Source organism: Euphorbia lathyris, chromosome 7 (genome assembly GCF_963576675.1).
Source record: "Euphorbia lathyris chromosome 7, ddEupLath1.1, whole genome shotgun sequence".
NCBI lineage: Eukaryota > Viridiplantae > Streptophyta > Magnoliopsida > Malpighiales > Euphorbiaceae > Euphorbia > Euphorbia lathyris.
Genome location: NC_088916.1, coordinates 17,793,811 through 17,809,144, shown reverse-complemented (window position 1 = coordinate 17,809,144; position 15,334 = coordinate 17,793,811). Strand labels below are relative to the sequence as shown.

Genomic DNA, 15,334 nt, shown 5'->3' with positions numbered 1-15,334 from the left:
ACATTATTTTGCAACATATTAAGCAAAGCTGGCTTAATTTCAAATTGATTTGCGGTGATTCTGGGTCTAACGATACTATTGGTCACACCGGCCACACCTGGCCTAGCGTAATCCATAAGTGTTGGTGGGTCTGCCATTTTTTCTGGCTCGGTATATGTTTTTACTGGGGTCTTATTTTTGTTTTTCTTATTTTTCTTGTTCTTCCTAATGGGTTTCTTAATTTCTGGGTCTATAGGGTCTGGTACAATGCCTGAACTTCGAGAACTGCGCATGAACCTGAAATATTGAACGAACCGAAACTACCTACAAAACAGAATTTGAAAAATAAATAAATTAGTAAATGAAAATTATTAAATTATAAAAGTTAAAATAAGTATGTTTAAACCTAGATTCCAAATAAAACACGAAAAATTTAAAATTTTGTCAAAAATTTTGGCGTTCCCCGGCAACGGCGCCAAAAACTTGTTGAGCGATTTCCGCAAGTGCACGGTATACGCTTGTAGTAATAAAAGATATCGAACCCACAGGGAACGCTTTTTAACTAAAACTTTATTTAATTCGGTTTAGTCACGTGTTTAGGTTTAATAAAAGAAATACGTTTTAATTGATGGAATTGGTTTTGGTAAATTAGGATTAGATAGAAGGATTATATCGAGTTTAGAGAACAGTTATGTTTTGGAATTTTGATCACAAAACAGATACTTCCGTAATTGGAATAAATAGAAGGTATAAAACTTATTTTCATAAAGCAAAGAAAGCAACTTTAACTTTGTAAAGATTATGGACATGTAACAATATAGCGATTTATTCAATTAAATGGCTTTGAACCGTAGAAATCTCTCTGGATCGGAGCAGATTGCTACCTTAATCAAACTAGTATTTTATGTCTGATAAGCCGCGATCAGCGATCATATCATCCATAAAAACTAAATCTGTCAAGTGTTCAACAAAGTTCTTATATGAATAAGATGGAATAGAACGTTTTAATAAAAACACCAATTTATCATTTTGAAAATCATTTTGTCAGAACAATATCAAAATAACAACAGTAAGAATTTATTGAATAAATAAGTATATCATTAATGAAATGTGAATTTTCACAAGTTAACAGAGAAGTAGAAACTTGGATAGCATTGCAACGAACACTTTGAGATCCGGGTTGTCAATCTTTCTCTCAAACTTCGTAGGTGCGTCAAACCTCATGCGCTTCAGCCGTCAATTCTTCTCGCTGGATCTTCGGAATAGAGACTGATATCGTCTACTACCAGAATGAAAAGTAAACTAATACTGTTTATAACTAATCTAATAACAATTCGTGTACAGCACGATTGTTTACACAGAAATGAAATCTAACTTTCTGATTCTTTTCTGAATCAGAAACTCGACATAATAATTTTCTTCTCTAATTTCTCTAACTTTTTCCAACCTCGATTTCTGAAATGGATCACTTATTTATAGTTGTTGAAGGGTTGTAAATGATGGGTCGTGTCCGCTGGTGAAGGGTTGCTTTTATCCGAACGAACAGACGCATTTTTCCGATTTAAAACATGTGTTTTGTGTGCAGAATGGTTCACTGTCGCGACTAAGATTCTGAAAATCTCAGTCGCGACAGGGGGTATAGGGACGAGTGAAAACTTCATTTTTCTCCCGAGCTGGCTTCCGTAGGTCGCGACTGAGATGCTTAAAATCTCAGTCGGGACAGAGAGAATTTTCCCTGTCTCTCGACTGCTTTTCGTCCTTCTTGAGCGTTCTTCTGGCCGTTATGCGTTCTCGGTACGTTTTTTAGGTTTTTCCTCCATTTTAGCTCCGTTTTCGCTCCTATTTGGATTTAACCAAATAATTAAGTACCTTGCATCAAAGAAGTAAATAAAGACGTAAAAGTATTCCAAATGAATATAATTAACATGATTTTAATGTAATTTTAACGTATTTATGTATGATATTTTAGGTATATTTTGGGCTTAACATTCGACGATGCATGTGTCGAGGTTTATCGTTATTTTTCCCATTCTGTGCTCTCTTAATCGTTGCTTGATTATCACAATGTATACAAATTGTGGGCACAGGTTTGGGCCACATAGGAACATCCTCTAAGAAGTTTCGTAGCCACTCGGCTTCTTTTCCTGCTTTATCTAAAGCTACAAACTCAGACTCCATAGTGGATCTTGTTATAATTGTTTGCCTTGAGGATTTCCAGGATACTGCTCCTCCTGCTAGAGTAAACACATATCCACTCGTGCCTTTGGAATCTTTTATATCAGATATCCAACTTGCATCAGAGAATCCTTCTAACACAGCAGGTTCTCTCGTATAGTGAAATCCATAATCACGAGTATATCTTAAATACCGAAGTATTCTTACAATGGCTTTCCAGTGGATTTCTCCTGGATTACTCATGTATCTACTTAATACGCTGATAGTAAAAGCAATATCAGGCCTTGTACAACTCATGAGATACATTAGACTGCCTATAACTCTTGCGTATTCTACTTGGTCAACGCTTTCACCTTTATTTTTGCATAAATGTTGGCTAGTGTCGATTGGACTTATGGCGATACCAGAATCATTCTTACTAAACTTGCTAAGAATCTTATCCACATAGTGTGACTGAGTCAAGATGATACTGTTAGGTGAACGTTTGATTTGGATGCCCAAAATCACATATGTGAGCCCCATATCTTTCATATCAAACCGTGAGTTTAACATGTCCTTGGTACTCTTCACCATCTTGTCATTACTTCCAACAATAACTATGTCATCAACATACAAACACAAAATGATATATCCTTCATTTGTAGTTTTGACATAAATACATTTGTCACACTCGTTTATTTGATAGCCGTTTGTCATCATGCCATCATCAAACTTCTTATGCCATTGTTTTGGTGCTTGCTTTAATCCATATAAAGACTTCACCAATTTACAGACTTTTCTTTCTTAACCTGGAGCTACACAACCTTCAGGTTGTTCCATGTAGATCTCTTCATCAAGATCTCCATTCAAGAAAGTTGTCTTAACATCCATCTGATGTATTTCAAGGTTCCGCAAGGCGACGATTGAAAGTATCATCCTAATAGACGTTATCCTAGACACAGGGGAGTACGTGTCAAAGTAGTCAAGACATTCTTTTTGTCTATAACCTTTTATAACCAATCTGGCCTTATACTTATCAATTGTTCCATCTGCTTTCATTTTCCGTTTGAAAATCCATCTAGAGCTTAGTGGTTTTGTTCCCGGAGGGAGGTCTACTAATTCCCATGTATGGTTTTGCAAGATGGAGTCAATTTCACTCCATATAGCCTCTTTCCATAAAGGGCTTTCCGTTGAGCTTATAGCTGCCTTGTAGGTCTGAGGCTCCGCCTCTACCATATAGGTTAGAAAATCTAGACCAAATGATTTTTCTACCCTAGCTCTCTTACTCCTTCTAGGCTCAGCCTCTTCTTCAATTTCAACATCAGTTTCTTGTTGAGGGTTCTAACTGTTATCATCAACAGTTTCTAAAGCCCGTTTGGGTCTGATAGCTCCCATTTGTATAGGGTTTTTAGGATCATTTTAGCTCGTTTTTGTTTTATTTCCTTTTAATTTTATTATCGTTTTGTTATCTTTTAGTTAGAATTAGTAATTTCTGTTATTTTTGGCATTTTCCGTGTTTTTAGGTGTTTTTAGGCCTATTTGAGCATTTCTGAACCAGAGCCAAGCCTGTGGAGCATTTCCGGACTATTCAGGGACCGTCGGAGCACTTTTGGGATTCGTCAAAGCTATATCAAGTTTTTTTTAAAAGTTTTGTTTTTGGTTTATTGAACTTAATTAAAAAAAACAAAACCATCAAACTTTGAAATGAAAGAACCTACAGAAAAACAGAAGCATACATCTTATTGTTCTTTAAACATTATATTGTCTTTTGGAAAAATCATAAACATTTAAACTTCTTTCTTAAGAATGTTAGAAAATGATTAAACCAAAAACAAATAAACACAGAAAGAAACATGAACAGTAAATAATAAATTAAAAAGGAAAAAGTTTAGACAAATCGGAGGCATGTATTAGCAGTTTGCTTAAGACAGATGTTGTCGCTATTAACAATCGTCTCCCAGGATATAACAGATTACGCAAGCGAACTCTTACCGAGTGTATAATAGCTATCACCGAAGTAGAACAAAACATCAGGTACAGATAGCAGAAATGTTTCAGAGAATAATATTTCAAAGTATATCAATGTGACAGTTCCATCATGTATATATAGAACTTGAATGGACATGTTTGTTCTCTAATGAACACGACTATTCATGAACGAACAAGACTGTTCATGAACTGACACGACTAATCATGAACGAACACAATTATTCATGAACAAGGATGACTATTGGAATTTATACTAATTTCATTTATATATAAATTTTCCAACAAAAATATTAACTGGCTCTTGGTTCCCCTAAGTTTACTTCAAGTCTCCCCTGATGTCCACTTTAGAAAAATATACTTAGACGTAGCCAATTAATATATTAAAAATAATTAAAAGCCAAAAAATTATTTATGGTGTAAACAATTAGCCCCGCAAGCATGGATTTGACAAACGAAAATTTATGCTTGGTTGCTAACAAATTTTTTAGACTCCGTAAAATTGGAAATGCATAAAGTTAAAGATAAAATAAAATAAGACAAAATTAATATATTTAATTGAAATAAAAGACTAAGTATTTAATCTTACACATGAATTAGAAACCGTCAAAGAAAAGCTAATCCTAATTACAATTTTAAAAAATTTAATTTGATTAGAAATAATAAGAGCTAGTCTTTCATTTTTATTAAACAACAAAAAGATAATACGAGGACCCAAAAATTATTTAGTAAATAAGAGTTTCAATTGTGAATAGGAGTTGAAAATAACTAACTAAATAAATAAATATAAATAGGATGAATTCAAAACTAAACAAACAACTGGTTAATCAGATAGAAACAAAAACTAACATATAAAATATTCTAACCTTTGTATCATCTGTTTACCAGGATCAGATCCCAGAAGCTTGTAGAAGCAACTGAAGTTGCAGACCATTTGATTGAACTGGAGCTGAATGAGGATGATGGCCATTATTTAAAACCTCAAATGTTCAGTTACAACCGAGATTTTGAACCTGCCAGAAAGATTTTTGAGCGATGTTTTTTTTCTTCAGAAATATCCTTTTGGTGTTGAAGGCTATCATGGAATGACGGGTTATGAATTAGGATATTCATTGAATGATGTGATGAAAAGAATAGAATCAGCAATGGATAAATGTAAGGAAGAGAAGGAGTCTGATGGAGGAGAAATATTTCGATGCTTTGAAGGTTTGTGAAGAATTGATGAAGGAGGAGCCAAGGCATTTTAGGTCTTATTTATTTCAAGGAATTATTTACACTTTGATGAGATAGAAAAGGCTTGAGCATTTTAGGAAGCTTGTCCCGAAGAATCATCCATACAGACGGCTGAAATTTCAATCATAAAAAATATTGTTTTTTTTTACAAATTGCAGGTTGTTCCCTCTCAATTGCAGACTGCTGATTTTTGATGAAGTCGTCCTTGGGGTTGTTGTATATATTATTACATGTACAGTCCCTATTGTGACGGGAAAGCTTGCTAGTATCCGAAATTAGAGGACGGATCAATCATTGATCGGGTTCCTTTAATCACGGTGCTAACAACTTGTACATGCATCACCAACTCTTGTTAACCAAGTTTCCATCATTCGGCTTGCTTATACGTTGGATTAGAGCTCTTGAACATAAGTCCATAACCAGTCCCTGTTCTCACGAAGGGTTTGTCGATGCCAAGAAGTAGAGGCCTCTGAACATAAGTAAACAACCATTACCTATTCTGACAAAAAGTTTCCCGATGAGAAGGATTAAAGGTCGGATCAATCATTGATCGGTTTCCTTTAATCAAGGTGCCAACAAGTTGCTTTTGAGTGCATCACTAATTCAAGTTGTCAATAAAGTTGTTGTGGACATCGGTGCACTACCAATCCTTATTCTAACGATGGGTTTTCCGGTGCCAAGGAGCAGAAGCCGAATCAATCAATTCAATGGAGAAAATCAACATGATTCCAACAATGGGAAGGTAAATTATCCTCAAAGAGTTTTATTTGTTAGATATACTTGATAGACATTGCTTGATGAATAAATTGCGGCCTTGCGGCCTGCTATTATTTTATTGCAAACAGAATAGCGGCTATAAGCCAGCTTTATAATTTTCAAATTAAAATTGCTTTGTGTTACATCAAATACATATTGCTTATATCATATGGCTGATGCTCCCTCAGTTCCCAAAGGATGGGATAGAATTTCTTGAGGTACTTTCCATTGAGGAACCCTCTTATGTGGCTCCCCTTGCAAGTTGGCTAACCAATAAGAGTTTCCTTTTAGAACTTGGAAGACTTTGAATGGTCCTTCCCAATTTGGAGACCATTTTCCATATGCTCTATCTTTACTCCCAACTGGTAAGATGAGTTTCCAAACCATGTCCCCTTCTTCAAAGGTCTTTTTCTTCACTCTCTTATTGTATGCTCTAGTTACTTTCTTTTTCTGGGCGATCATTCGATCAAGTGCTTGCATTCTGGTTTCATCAGACTCTTCAAGTTCCATCATCATATAGCTTCTGTGTATTCTGCTAGAGTGAGTTCATTTTGTCTGGCTACTCTGAAGGACGGCACTACTACCTCCATAGGAAGCATGACATCATGTCCATATGTTAACGAGAAAGGACTGGCGCCTGTGGCTCTCATTTTTGATGTTTTGTGTGCCCATAAAGTTTCTGAAAGTAAGACATGCCATTCCTTGGGATTATCTTCGATCATCTTTTCAAGGATGTTGATGAGAACTTTGTTGGAAGCCTTGACTTGACCATTAACTTGTGGATAATGAGGGGTAGAGTGCAACAACTTGATTCCATAATCTTCCATGAAGTCCTTCATCTCTTCTCTAGTGAACATGGTTCCTTGGTCTGTAGTAATTGACTGAGGATCCCATACCTGTGAATGATGTTCTCCTTGATGAACTTCACAACATCTCTCTGGTCCAATTTCTTCATTGGTAAGGCCTCCACCCATTTTGTGAAGTAGTCTGTTGTCACGATCATAAAGCTGTGCCCTTTTGATGATGCGGGATAAATTTTCCCTATCAAATCAATTGCCCATCCTATGAAGGGTCATGGCTTGACGACTGCGTACATCTCATCTGCAGGAACTCTTTGAATCTACCCATATCTTTGATATTGGCGGAATCCTTTTGCATAAAACATACAATCCTTCAACATAGAGGGCCAGAAGTATCCATGTCTCCTTATGAGCCACTTCATCTTGATGCCTGCCTGATGAGCTCCACATACTCCTTCATGGACTTATTTCATAACTTCCATGTTGTCTGGAAATCCTAAGCATTTCAGCAAAAGTCCATCTACATTTTTTCGGTACAAGTCACCTTCCATCAATAAGAAGTTCAATGCTCTAATCTTGAAGGAATAAGGTACTCGTCTTCCTGGGTTCAACAGATACTCCATGATTTTTCCATTTGCAGACTTCGTGTAATCCGTTTTTGCGAAGTAAAATCGTCACATTACTCCTTGCAGACTTCGCGAAATCCTCTTTTCGTGAAGCAAAATCATCATTTTCCTTGCACATTTGTATTCGCAGACTTCACGAATTCATCTTTTCGCGAAGCCAAAACGTCTTTTATTTTCCTAACACGATTAAATTTTTCTGAAGGTGGTTGAATACATAACATCCCTTTCAGGAAGGCGGTGTACTAAGATGTAGAGGAGATAACTTTCCCTCTGATACGGGGAGAAATTCCCATCAAAATTCGTCACATTTACTTTGAAATGATTTGTTAGGAGTTTATTGTGGCAATCTTATTGTAAATTTTGATAATGTTATGATTTTAATGTTGTTATTGTGGCAATCTTGTTGTAAATTTTGATAATGTTATGATTTTAATGTTAGAATCTCTTGTTGTTATGCCTTTTTTTGTTATTTAGCACTTCGCATATTTCGTAATATGCGAAGATAAAAATGCTTAAAAACACATCTTTTATCTTCGCAGACTTCGCATATTGCGAAATCTGCGAATTAAAATCATCTAGTAAATCAAACATTATCTTCGTAGACATCGCATATTGCGAAATTTGCGAAGTCGGACAGGAGGGAGAAAGACGAAAGCCTAAAAATTTTATAAGTGTTATATATATTAAAGGTATTTTGGGAAAGTCACACAAAATCAGTGTAGATATGTACTAAGTTGAGTAAATATGTTAAATATGTAAAAGTAATCTCACATATGAATTTTATCACTTAAAGGAATGGTGGTATTTCATACTATTAGAATGTACTCCAAGAGGTATACATTCTTGTGGAAGCATAAGGACATATATGATGTTTGTTTGACTTTTGGCCACCACATGCACACACACAACCAATCTATCTAGCCCAAATTGGTTTGGGCATAAATATTTTTTGAGAAATTTTTTATTTAATTCAATAATTAATTTAATTAATTAATTTTAATTATTTAATTAACTAGGTCCTCCATCTTTCTTTCCTTACCAAAAGACTTCTTATTGAATAATATATTCCTTAGTCAAATTTCCACAATAGTATTGGTCAACAAATTTAAGTAATAGTAATTACATGAATATTCCTGAGACGGATACAAATTCAAGTAATTTCACTCGCTAATACAAATTGTAACTTTTCTTAAAAGTAGTTTTCCTAGCTTATAAGAAACGCAATTTTGTATTTACAAATTCTTTTCCTCTTCTAAAAACTTCTTCCAATTAAATATTTCGTTTCTCTTTCGTTAATTATATATTTATAAATTCACCATCCTTATTCATCATTGATAAATATCATAGAAGAGAAGAAGGGAGGCGTAAAGAACCTTTCTCGGACCTTCGAAATGCGTAAAACAACTTGTAACCCTTAGACATGGGATTATCTACTATGTTGCTTTAGGAATGGACTCATTGAACACTATATTACCGTAATGTACAAGCTAGCTGCAAAAACTATATCACGTTTTCCATTTTGTTGTAGAATGCAGAATAAATAACCCATAATAGAAGCCACATTTTTTAACTCTCGACATGTCTCGTCTAGTTTGACAATGGTTTGTACAATCATTCCTTGAAACTAGAGGTGGTAAAATTACACGTGACATGAAATTGACAAGCAACTTGTGTTTGATTTTAGCTTAGTTAGTAATGTGTCATTTTTTGTTGATACGAAACTGACACGCAAATTTTTGGATTGGGTTAAGGTTGATATGCTAACCAAAAAACGATACGAAATGACACGAATTTCTAAAATTATTGTTATATTCTCTCGTGTTATTATATATTACTTTATTAATAAATATAATAAAATTGTAATTATTACTTGCAAACATGATTCGAACCTCTTAAATTGTTATAAACACAATACATTACTCTCTAATATAATATTAGTGGATTTTTCTATGGTTATTTTTAACATATAACATACTAATCTAAAAATGAAATATTATCATATCTTCTTATATTTTAAAAAGTTATCATTAATATATATGCATAACAAAATCACATGTAACCCGAACAGATTAACACGACTGTAACACAAAAGTTTTTGGATTGGATTTGGGTTTACTCTTTTTAACATAAACCCGAAATGACACAATACAAACACAACGGCCGGGAATACGAAATTGCAAGGTCTACTTGAAGAAATATCAGTAAGCTTACAGATACAAGCAAATGAAGTTCCCTAGAACACCGGGAGGTGAAAGAAAACTCTTTTTCTTTTGTTTCACACATTTAGTCCTTAATGATGATTCTTTTATTTGTACATCGAGTCCTCAATTTTTATGCAATAAACCCTTTTTCCTCTCAATATGTAAATCTATATAAGTGGTCAAAAGGCTTAATGTATCATAATAAAAGAATAAAAACATCAAATTGGTTTAAACCTTGGAATAGTAAATAATACTCGGAGAGATTTGGAATTCATTTTTTAGAACTCTATCGATAAATTCTAAAATACTCTCGGAACAATACAATGATAAAATAGAGAGAAATCTCTTTAAAATTGTACTCAATCTCAACAACAGTAAAAAATCCTAAAATTCAGAAAAAAAATTATAATCTTAAAATTTAGTGATTCTATAAACGAGGATTTAGAGCAGCTCCAATAAAAAGAACAGTGCCAGAAGCCTCTTCTCTGATCATAAACAAAATGGATGATTTGCAATAAAACTTCGTTGAGACGGCTCCGTAAAAGGCACTGTGTCTCCATAACTCATTTCAAATACATTGACAGCAGTTGCAATTGTGCCTTCCTCGTTTATTTCGATAGAACATTTCTGAAATCCATTCGACACATAAAGTACTCCTAAAGTTTCAACCATCTCATCAATCTCAGCTTTCTCGCTATCAAAAGGCAAATCCAATCCGAGTTTCATCATGCTCGCACGATGCTTGTCTCCAATATGCTGATGTCTCACATAAAATATGCTTGTGCTAGCATCATGAAACTCGGATTGGATTTGCCTTTTGATAGCGAGAAAGCTGAGATGGATGAGATGATTGAAACTTTAGGAGTACTTTATGTGTCGAACGGATTTCAGAAATGTTCTATTGAAGTAAACGAGGAAGGCACAATTGCAATTGCCGTCAATGTATTTGAAATGAGTTATGGAGACACAGTGCCTTTGGAGCCGTCTCAACGAAGTTTTATAGCAAATCATCCGTTTTTGTTTATGATCAGAGAAGAGGCTTCCAGCACTGTTCTTTTTATTGAAGTTGCTCTAAATCCTCGTTTATAGAATCACTGAATTTTAAGATTATAAATTTTTTCTGAATTTTAGGATTTTTTACTGTTGTTGAGATTGAGTACAATTTTAAAGAGATTTCTCTCAATTTTATCTAGGGGTGTCAATATGGGTTTGCGGGTTGTAAACGTGTCGTGTCGACTTACTCAGGTGACCCATTTATCCCAACCCATTTAATAAATGGGTCGACTCGGCACGATTCGTTTAAAAAGCGGGTTGAACGTGTCAACCTAGCTAACCCAATTAATTTTGCAACTTCATACTAAAAAAATATTCAACTAAACAAAATGAAAAAGAAAATAAAAACATGCATAACTGCATATGAAAAAATAAAATCCAATACAAACTAACAAAACAAATTCAACAAGATAACATTAAAAGTCTAAAATCCAAAACTTACAAACAAAATAAAAAAATTCAATTCCAAATAACAAATAAATTAAAACATTCAATTCAACTTAAACAACAATAGAATTAGTATCTTGTTCATTAGTCTTTGATTTAAAATAATTTAAAGACCATAATTAACCTGGTTTAGATTGATAGCCTATTATTTATTATTTTATATACCAAAGGAATAAAGCATATTAAAAGCAACTACATGAGTTCTAGATTAAAGGAAAGCATCACTATCCTAGAAAAAAGAACTACTAACAGTCTACCAGAGTATAAAAGCCGTCGAATCTCATGGTCTCTCAAAATCATGTGTGACACATCTCATATGGTGTGACAAGCCTTATTGTGTGACAATGACCAATTTTGTAATTAACCAGGAGAATGTGGCAAATTTGTAAATAAAAGGAAAGAGAAAATTGTTTTATTTCTTTTCTTTAAAATGCATTTTTCCGACTTTTCCAACCTCGTTTTTCAAAAAAATTTATACCGTTGGACACGTCTTAATTAGCCGGTCATTTTAAGATCCCAGAAGCTGAAGTAAAAAAAATTCCGGTGAATAGAATCCGGCGATTTATTTTTCTATGAGAAAAAAATGCCCAGAAAATTTTCAAAAAATTCTAGAAAATGTAAAACATTTTTTTGAGAAACTTTAATTCTTCACTCAAAGTGAGATTCCTTATGATTTAGTCCCAAATCAACGGAATCCGGCGATCAAGTGAGCGTTTTCCGGTGAGAAAACAGAAAGTACCTAGAAAATTCTCAACATATTTTAGAAAATTTAAAACATTATTTTAAGAAACTTTAATTCTTGGGTCGAAGTAGGATTTCTTACGGTTTAGTCCCAATAAAACAATTTCCTTAATTTTATCCATTTTACAAGCTTCAACAATTTATTGGATCAAAACCGTAAGAAATCTTGTTTTGAGCCAAGAATTAAAGTTTCTTAAAATAATGTTTTACATATTTTTGAATTTTTTAATAATTTTCTGGGCACTTTTTGGTCTTACCTTTCAGCACTATGTGTTGCAATATTTTGTTGAAACAATATAACAATTTAAGTATTTTGTTGAAACAATATGACTATTCTGTTGGAACAATATAATTATTCTGTTGGAAGAATATAAAAATTAGAATTATTTTCTAAATAATATAACTAATATAAATTTGAAGATACTATATTAAATACTAAGAAACAAAAATGAAATCGAAGATGTAGATAATAAAATTGATTTGGAACAATTGTTAAAGTGATTTATTATGTTGGAACAATATATGTATTATGCTGGAATAATAGAACTATTTTCTTAGAAAAATTGGTACGCTGATTTATTCTGTTGGAACAATATAAGTATTATGTTGGAACAAAAGGTACACTGATTTGGAACAATTTCATACGCTGCCGGAACAACGTAAGTAGAACAAAAAATGTGCCCAGAAAATTATCAAAAAATTTCAAAACATGTAAAACAGCATTTAAGAAACTTTAATTCTTGGCACAAAATGAGATTCCTTACGGTTTTGACCCTACAAATTGTTGAAGCATGTAAAATGGATAAAATTAAGGAACAAGTTTTATTGGGACTAAACCGTAAGAAATCTCGCATCGTCCCAAGAATTAAAGTTTCTCAGAATAATGTTTTACATTTTCTGGAATTGTTTGCAAATTTTCTGGACACTTTTTTTTCGCAAGAAAACGCCCACCCGGATTCCGTTCACCGGAATTTTTTTTACTTGAGCGTCATGGATCTTAAAATGACCGTCTAATTTAGACGAGTCTAATAGTATAAAAATTTTCGAAAAACGAGGCCAGAAATGTCGGGAAAATGTATTTTAAAGAAAAGAAATAAAACAATTTTCTCTATCCTCACTTTCCTTTTATTTACAAATTTGTCACCTTGCCTTTTTCAATTATCATGAAAACTACGTAGTTTTGTTATGTCACACAATAAGCTCATTGTCACACCCTAACTCCTTGTCAAACTGGATCTCAATATATATATAATAGGGTTAAAAATTAAAATTACTTTAATATCCATAAAAAAAATTTATATTTACATGATATATGGGTTAGATGGGTTATATGAGTCGGGTTATATGGGTTCGCGGGTTAGATTGACACGACCCATAGACTCGTCTAAATTATACGGGTTACAACGAATTCGCGAGTCAACCCGCGAACCGACCCGCTTATTTTACGGGTTAGGCATGTCGACCCATTTATGATCCAAACCCATTTATCTCAACCCTAATTCGTTTAATTTCCGTGTTACGCGAATCGTGTTATCGTGTTGTAATCCATATTGACAGCCCTAATTTTATCATTATAAATTGTATTATTCCGAGAGTATTTTAGAATTTATCCATAGAGTTCTCGAAAATGAATTCCGAATCTCTCCGAGTGTTATTTACTATTCCAAGGTTTAAACCAATTTGATGTTTTTACATATTGAGTTTTTATAAGGTCTTTTTTATAAATAGCAATACCCATATTTTATGCATTGAATCCAAATAAAATCTATAAAATCATTTAAAATCCCAAAATTTAAAAATAAGCTAGTCTAATTAAAAAGAAAAAAGTATGAATGACATCTGTATACACAACCAACTGTTTGCGACGAGACAATTCATAAGCATACCCCGTTTTGCAATGAAATGCATAACTTGAGCCTCTATAAGGTTGCTTCCTGCTTTCCTCACTACATACGCCATAGGAATTTGTCATGCTTCATCATCAGGGTGTACCTGCAACCATATAATGCAAATTAATATATATCCATCTCTTGTTGTTTATTAGAATACAGATACCTTGATGACAAAGTTATGGAAATTGTCTATATTAATTTACCAAAACGGTCGGATCCTATGGATAGCTTTGCTTCATCTGCTACTGCACAGTCCACCTGTCATAACATGTACAAATTAATATGTTATTATCTTATATAAAAAAGGGCGGCCCGGTCGCATTACGCGTCCCCGCTGAGCGAGGGTTCGGGGAGGGGTCCCACCACAAGGGAAAAAATTTAATCATGTTATTATCTTATATAACGGAAAAAATTTAACTAGGAAATAGAAATGGGATTAGAGTTTCCTAGATTTCAGAGAACCGTATTCATTTTCCAAATGATTAAGTATGAAGTAAACATGATAAAATGCAAAGAAACTTTAATGATATCCCAACAAACAAGCTTCAAATGATGGTTTATCAGAACTGGAAAAAGGAGTACAGTCAGCTGGAGCATGAGTGTTCTTAGCATGAATGGTCATTAGATCATTCATATTGTTATCAGGTCCAATAGTTGCCTTTGATTCTTCCCCTTTCAATTGCTTCCACTTTTCTTCATAAGCAATTAGCTCGGCCCCTACCAAAGAACCCTCCTTGACATTGTAACTATGACATTGTTGGGATTATGATTGCTGGAGGTGCTTCATACCATCTTCTTCTACTTTGGAGACGAGTAAACGAATGGACTTAAAATGCTTCTGCTTAGTCAAGGCAGCTACAAGAGATGTGTATGTGATAAGAGTTGGCTTGTGTCCGTCTTCCATTAAACTGTTGAAAATGAGACGGGCTTCATGAGGTTTACCTTTTTCAATCAAAACATTCATCAGTTTCGTTCTCAAACGAACTGTTCGACAACTGTTGTTTACTGAACAGACAGGGCAGCCAAATTGAACTCGTGAATCCACAGATGATGAAACTAGTGGAATCCGATCCCTTTTGAGCAAAGGTGTTTCCTATCAAGCTCAAAACGATCTGATTAGCTCAAAAAGAATATCAGTACTTGAAACAATTGAGGCTATTGAAAAACATAAACGGATTCATTTTCATTGATTAATGAATCAATGCTGACCTGTGAATTGTGGCGCAATAGTTCCAAGAGTGAACCTGGAAAATTTAAGAGATGACAGTACGATCGGTCTATATTGCTCAAGAACAGGTTCTACTGAAGCCTTTATCAACTCAGACGCTGCCTACAAACATCAAAATTTCGAGACACACATATAGTCCTATCGAAATAATAACACAAACAGTAACTTCAAAAGACCAAACTTAGAAATCACTTATACCTAGAGCTGCATACATCCAATTAAAAGACCGAAAAATGGG

At 33.9% G+C, this 15,334-nt stretch overlaps 1 long non-coding RNA gene across 1 annotated transcript; it reads right to left on the bottom strand.

The window, feature by feature from the left end:
- Positions 1-13,850: 13,850 nt before the first annotated feature.
- On the bottom strand, positions 13,851-14,558 carry LOC136235196 (uncharacterized). The gene is made up of 3 exons (XR_010691713.1): positions 14,451-14,558; positions 14,072-14,126; positions 13,851-13,968 (listed from the first exon to the last, which is right to left on the bottom strand). It is a non-coding gene; the product is annotated as an uncharacterized lncRNA (long non-coding RNA).
- Positions 14,559-15,334: the final 776 nt, after the last annotated feature.